Below are 7,545 nucleotides of genomic sequence, written 5' to 3' on the forward strand. Positions count from 1 at the left end.
CCATCCCCTCCTCCAGGGGATCTTCCCAACCCAGGGATCAAACCTGCCTCTCTAAGTCTCCTGCACTGGCAGGCGGGTTTTTGACAATGTCTAGTGTATTTCTCAGAGAAGGCAATGACACGCCACCCCAGTACTCTTGCCTGGAAAATCCCAAGGACAGAGGAGCCTGGTAGGTGGCAGTCCATGGGGTAGTGAAGAGTTGGACATGACTGAGCGACTTCACTTTCACTTTTCACTTTCATGCATTGGAGAAGGAAATGGCAACCCACTCCAGTGTTCTTGCCTGGAAAATCCCAGGGACGGCAGAGCCTGGTGGGCTGCTGTCTATGGGCTCGCACAGAGTCGGACACGACTGAAGCAACTTAGCAGCAGCAGCAGCAGCAGCAGTGTATTTCAAATCAATAGAGAAACTGGAGCCTCATGCTTACAGCTGAGGGTCAATGTCTACACTCACTAGCCCGCAATCCAAAGTGAAGCCTCTCCTGGTTTCAGGAGAGGGTGTGATGCCCCAGTTTCCCTAAAGAGGGTGCCATCTTCAGGGAGTCGCACTAAGAGTTCACAGCAGGACATCCTGGGCCTTGAAATTAAAAGACACTTGCTCTTTAAAAGGAAAGCTGTGACAAACTTAGTATATCAAAAAGCAGAGACATCGCTTTGCTGACAAAGTTCCATGTAGTCAAAGTTTCGGTTTTTCTAGTAGTCGTACAGATGTAAGAGTTGGACCATAAGGAAGGCTGAACACTAAAGAATTGATGCTTTCAAACTGTGGTGCTGGAGAAGACTCTTGAGAATTCCTTGGACTGCAAGAAGTCAAATCAGTCAATCCTAAAGAAAATCACCCCTGAATATTCATTGGAAGGACTGGTGCTAAAGCTCCAATACCTTGGCCAGCTGATGCAAAGAGCCAACTCATTGGAAAAGATCCTGATGCTGGGAAAGACTGAGGCCAAGAGGATAAGGGGGTGACAGATGATGAGATGATTGGATGGCTTCACCAACTCAATTAATGTGAATTTGAACAAATTCCCAGTGATAGTGCAGGACAGGGAAGCCTGGCATGCTGCAGTCCACAGGGTTGCAAAGAGTTGGACATGACTTAGGGACTCAACAACAACATCAAGAAATCTGCTTTCTACCTTTAGATACCAATTTGCTTCTCTTATCTTCAAAAAAGAAGTTTTTGAGTGACTTCTCCATTCTCAAAGATCTAACTGTGAATTGTAATAAAGCCCGTAGGATGTGTCACATGAAGTTTGACAGCAAAATAAAGATGTAAACCAACAATCACATTACAAAATCAAAGCTATTGTTGTTTGCTATATTTATTTGTGAAACACATGGATTCTTAATTAACTCATAATGACAGTTATGGAAAACACGGAGACATTTCCTATCTGTATCTCTATACCACCTACCTGAAAAGGTTCAAGCCTCAGACTTGTCACTTACTGGCTGGGCAATCTTGGACTTAAATCTCCTCATCTGTAAAGTGAAGATAAAAGTATAGCTTTTATATAGATTATGTAAAATATGGAAAAGTAATAGGACAGAGTTTGAAATAGAGCAAGCATAAAATAGTTGCTATTTTAAGGCAAAGGACCACGGGTCTCAGTATCCTAATGCTGGAGAAACATGAGTGCATGGGTAACAATGGATCAAGTGAGCTGTCAAGAGACGGCTCTGTGCTCAGATTATGTCCAGCCCTCAGGAGCAGAGGAAGTCTCTCTTCCAACCTGATCATTAGATCCCGCAGGACAGAATCTAGCCACACGAATGAGGGAAAGAAGTGAAGTCACAGCAATACTCAGAGGTAACGAGGTCTTGGAACCAAAGTCTGGGCCTTAGATGAGCGTTTTCTCCCTGTGACATTCCTTATTTTCAGGAGGCAATTCAGATCACAGAGAAGATGGCATCTTTGACACACTCATTTTTCCCAATGCACCAGATTAAGGATATGAGGTTTGGGCCACTTAAAAAAGAAAACCCTCTCCCCAAATATTCCTATACCTAGAATTCCTAGATATCTAGGATATCTAGATATATCTAGATATGCTATAATTCCTATCTCTAGCCCAGAAGGAAACCCTGACAGATTCCAGGTGGAAGCCCAAATTAAAGAGAATGACAAAGCTGGTTGCTCTGCTCACCCATCTCACAGACATATTTCCATTGTGAAAGGGCCAAGTAAATTTCAATAGAATAAAAGCATGATGCTACTAACAAATTGATTCACAAGACTGTTTCTTGGCTTCTTATTAAGGAGATGGTGACGGATTAGTTTTCTCCAACTCAGTGGCTCTGCAGAGGCATTTCTTGGAAGGACTCCTGGGTCCATGGTGCTTTCCTGGATATGCATCAGAATTTGCATCTTTGAGAAATTAAGTGACCCATGTGAGATGCAAATTTCAGAGCCTTCTTACTTTGGACTCTGCCCTCTTAAGCTAACTGACATTGCTCATATAGCATAAAAAATGCACTGAAACTTGCTAAGGGAAGTTCTTGAAGTTTTCTTTTTATGCATTTTGTAGTATTTCTAGTTTGTCCTTACACAAATCAGAGTTGATAGGAAACTAATAGACATATACAAGCTTCTTTAGGCACGTTTCTATATGAGCATGAATGAGACTGAACTTACAACCTGATTCAAGCTTAGCCTAATTTCCAAGGTGAGAACAATGTTTAGCACCTGATGGTCGGGGGAAACCATGGCATGAGGTACTAAGTCACTTCAGTTGTGTCTGACTCTTTATGACCCTATGGACTGTAGCCCACCAGGCTCCTCTCTCCATGAGATTCTCCAGGCAGGAATACTGGAGTGGGAGGAAGAAATGGCATGAGGGGCCATCACTAAATGGGGTGTACATTAAAAATGGTGTATTCATTTTGTTAATTTGCAAAACCTAATAAAAATCCTCTGAAATTCTCTTATTTAAAACTATACATTGTTTCTAAATTAAAGGAAATAAAATCTGTGCAGTTTTTTTTTTTTCTCCAATCACAGTTCACCAGAAACCTGCAATTCTGCTTAGCATCTTCTTTCTGTAAAGATGTTTTCCATAAGCAGAAGCCACACAGTTATAACCTCCAGGATGTCAACACTAACCTATTCATATAAAGTGTGTGGTTCTTGCAGATGGAGAAGACTGGCTTCCCAGATGGTTCAGTGGTATGGAATCAGCCTGCTGATGCAGGAGACCCAGGTTCAATCCCTGGGTCAGGAAGATCCCTTGTAGGAGGAAATGGAAACCCACTCCAGTATTCTTGTCTGAAAAAATCCCACGGACAGAGGAGTCTGGCGGCTACAGCCCATGAGGTTTTGAAGAGTTGGGCACGACTGAGCGACTGACCACACCCGGCATTGGTTAAGGAATGCCTCATCTGGAGAACGGTGGGAGAGGCAGTCTTCCTTTCCAAGAAAACTCTAACGATCTAGAAATGCCACTGGCTTTAAACTCCTAATATTCCTGAGCCACCCTAGAATGTAGATGTCTTCATGCAACTGGGACAGACCATGGGGTCAATCTCTGTGCTTGAGGGCATGGTGCCTCTGAGATCCAGGGTGGTTTCAACTAATGTGAGAAGCAAGGCTTTTCCAAACACCCTTCTGTGGTCCTTTGTCGTGCTTGCTTGCTAAAGAAAGGATTCCCATCACTCCTGGGATGGGAGGGTCAGTTTAGGAGAGAAGCTGGCACGTTTTACATGGGATTTATTTGGGATCATTTAAATTTCAACTCTTCTGGAGATCAGAAAACAAATTGGTGACATTATGGGTTGTGTATCATGCTTGCTACTGTGGAATTATAGTGCCTGAATATCAACAGGTGGAGTAGTTGCTACATATCGGTTGATTTTTAAAGCCAAGAGAGTGAGGATATTATATTGCTATTGCTAACAGGGCCCCCAAAATGCAGACAAGTGGGCAATTGGTGACAGTTTATTGAAATGACCATGTCTCTGCATTCTGAGGCAAATTTAGCCACACTGATCTGTATCCTTACAGCCCCCTAGACCACGACAGCTGTGCAGAGATGTGACCACCTTCCAGGAGGCGCCATGACCTGCTCTCAAATGGAGTTCCAGAGCTTTCATCTGCTTAGATTTGGCAGCTGACTTCTGATATGGCTACAGCAAAGCTGTCTTCAAATAGCTTCCAGTAATTCAGTGAAACAAGACTCCTTTATTACCAAACTCCACAGCAATTCTCCCAAATGTGATTTGATCCTTTCTTGTACGTTAAGGAAATAAATCAAATTAAAACACAAAGTCTTGCTTTGAACCAGCACCAAATATCCCTTTCACTTCTGTCAGGTGCTGTCACTGGTATTTAGAGAAAATGTATTAATAAAGCATAGCCACGTTTGTCTGAACTTGCATGTTTTCCTACATAACGGCATTCTTTTAAATTCCCTCCTACATGAAGCCATGAAACTCTCTAAAATAGTTCACTTAGTCTTTCTAGCAATTCCGTCAGCTGTCAAAGCCCAGGTACATGCAGGCCTCGTTTCAGTTTAATTATCCTCCATGACAATGCAACATTCTTAGGAGTCAGACAGTGTGAATCTCTATTGAGCAAACTGTTAGGGCTCTGGGATTATACCCCCGATTCTGCAGCCCTTCCCACCTGAGCAGGCAGGGAGTATGCCCTGTTACACCACAAAGGAAGAGAATTGGGAACTCACACTTCCCTGAGGTAGGTCCCTGTAGGAAGCATGGGATGGGGGCTACAGAAGGGCCCCCGGGATGGGAGTGTATATGATGCTAAGTATGGACGTCTGGCTTAGGGAGGACTTCCAATCTGCATGGACAGAGCTCGGGAGCCCCAAGCCTCTCCTGGAGATGAGGGAGATTTGGGTAAGGGGCAGCAGAGGAGAGCAGATGCTCTCTGAAGGCACATATGGCTTCCCAGGTGGCACAGTGGTAAAGCATTTGCCTATCAATGCAGGAGACTCATGGAGAAGGCAATGGCACCCCACCTCAGTACTCTGATCTGGAAAATCCCATGGATGGAGGAGCCTGGTGGGCTGTAGTCCATGGGGTCGCTAAGAGTCGGACATGACTGAGTGACTTCACTTTCACTTTTCACTTTCATGCACTGGAGAAGGAAATGACAATCCACTCCAGCGTTCTTGCCTGGAGAATCCCAGGGATGGGGGAGCCTGGTGGGCTGCCATCTATGGGGTCATACAGAGTTGAACACAACTGAAGCAACTTAACAGCAACAGCAGCAGGAGACTCAAGAGACACAGGTTGGATCCTGGGGTCAGGAAGATCCCTTGGAGTAGGAAATAGCACCCCATTCCAGTATTCTTGCCTGGGAAATCGCATATTCAGCTGGGCCTGGCAGGCTATAGTCTAGGGGATCGCAAAGAGTGGGAGGTGGCTGAATACAGCACAGCACACACGTGTGTTGTTTTCACCAATGCCTTGTGTTGTGCTTAGTCACTCAGTCGTGTCCAACTGTTTGTGACCCCATGGCCTGCAGCCCACCAGGCTCCTCTGTCCATGGGGATTCTCCAGGCAAGAATACTGGAGGGGGTTGCCATGCCCTCCTCCAGGGGAATCTTCCTAACTCAGGGATCAAACCCAGGTCTCCTGCATTGCAGGTGGATTTCTTACCATCTGAGCCACCAGTGAAGCCCAAGAATCCTGGAATGAGTAGCCTATCCCTTCTCCAGGGGCTCTTCTGGATCCAGAAATTGAACCAAGGTCTCCTGCAGGCAGGAGAATCTGCAGAACCAGGGTCTCTGCAGGCAGATTCTTTACTGATTGAGCTACCAGGGAAGCCCCCACCAATGACTTAAAACCCAGTAAATCTAATAATTATTTCTTCCTTTCAATATCACTCTTACCTTGATTACAGCTGCTCACTAAAGTCCATGTGACTCATGAGTGTCTGTTGCAGTCCTTGCATGAAAGAGCTTGTGAATGTAATGGGAATCACATGGCTACTGTCATTTCAGTCAAGCAGTTGCAGCCTGCGCCATCCTCACCCCTGAAACACAGGATGCTCACGTCCCCCTCCTCATAATCCATCTTTTGCTAAGATCCCAGTGGAGTTTTCTTGAGGCTTGAGTAGCCTCGTCTTTGTTGAGGACAAATATATAAATATCCCTCACATCTTCAAGAGGCAGTCTTCAACATAGAATTAAACACAGAGAAGATTTATTGGGAAGACGTCTGTCAGAATCATACAGATGTGATTTAAACCTTCATTGGTGGAGGCTGTCATCTAGAAGTAGGATTTCAGGGGAGAAGAGAAGAGTAGACAAACTGGAACTTGGCTCTTCAACCTCCAGAGAAATCCTGGAGGGTAGGGGAGCCAAAAAAGACTGAAGAGGAACTGATGTCACAAAGACCGAGAGAAAAGCAAGTTGTTGGCAAGATCAGCCTCAGTGAGATTAAAACCAAAAATGATCTCTGTCCAGCATCATGGAGACCTTGATGATCTTGTTGGTGATCTTGTTTATAGGCTGCCAAGCATAATCCAGGAAAACATGGAGACTGATGGTACAGGATCAGCAGAAGTGAGCCCTGTAATACCGAGAAGAGATGGGACCTCCAGCACCTTTAGAAGAACTGGGTGCTGGTGAAAGAAGCATCGAGTCAGTTATAACAGGAGGAAAGGAGACGAGGAGTCCAGATGTGAGCAGATTTATGGACTGGGAGGGAGCCGTAAGAGGCTTCCCACCTGGTGCCTTCTATTCATTCTATGAATTACGAGGCAAGGTTACCCACTGAGGATATGAGGGAGGGAAATTTATGAGACTGCCATCTGGGAGAAGAGAAAACCACGGAGAATAGATGAAAGTAGGTTTACAAGGCAATCATGCCCGTGTGAAATCTGAGATAAAGATATCGGAGGAATGTCTAAGTGACAGCACGTGTGGTTTTCCACTAGCAATGTCCAGCTGCTTCCGTGAAGGTTAGAGACAGCAGACAGAAACACGCCTCCAGCCTGGAGGGCTGCCACCCAAGGACCAAGTGGGTAAAGAAAGTGAAGGAAATTGATTGACAATGAAGGATTTTAATGATGACTCTAAATTGTACAACAGAGGAAAGGAAGGTCAAAGGGACTTTGAGGAAATGAAAAAAAAAATCAATGAGTTAAAAATTACGTTGTGTTAATAGAATTTTTGCAGTTGGATATACTTGACCCAAGGGGTTTCTTTGGTGGCTCAGCGGTAAAGAATTCTCCTGCAATGCGGGAGAGGCAGGAGGCTTGGGTTTGATTCCTGGGCTGGGAAGATCCCTTGGAGGAGGGCTTGATAACCCATTCCAGTATTTTTGCTTAAAGAATCCCATGTTCAGAGGATCTTGGAAGGCTGCAGTTAGGGGTTGCAAAGAGTGGGACACAACTGAAGCAACTGAGCACCCATGCACTTACACTTGACCAAATGTCTTGGTGGATAGAAATGCATGGTTGGCGAGTGGAATGTCAGAATTCACTATCTGAGAGGTGGCGTGTCTTCTGAGGGAAGAGCCTGCGAGAAGGTGGCCACAGTGCACTGAAGGGAAGGTCACCAAAGATGAGGATACGTAGAGACT

At 45.0% G+C, this 7,545-nt stretch overlaps 1 long non-coding RNA gene across 1 annotated transcript; it reads right to left on the reverse strand.

Moving 5' to 3' along the window:
- Positions 1-1,306: 1,306 nt before the first annotated feature.
- On the reverse strand, positions 1,307-6,629 carry LOC147350065 (uncharacterized). Its single transcript, XR_015149153.1, has 2 exons — positions 5,850-6,629; positions 1,307-1,482 (listed from the first exon to the last, which is right to left on the reverse strand). It is a non-coding gene; the product is annotated as an uncharacterized LOC147350065 (long non-coding RNA).
- Between the last annotated feature and the right edge of the window lie 916 nt (positions 6,630-7,545).

Source organism: Bos grunniens, chromosome 20 (genome assembly GCF_055505025.1).
Source record: "Bos grunniens cultivar Pamir isolate PY7600 chromosome 20, Bosgru_T2T1.0, whole genome shotgun sequence".
NCBI classification, from domain to species: Eukaryota; Metazoa; Chordata; class Mammalia; order Artiodactyla; family Bovidae; genus Bos; species Bos grunniens.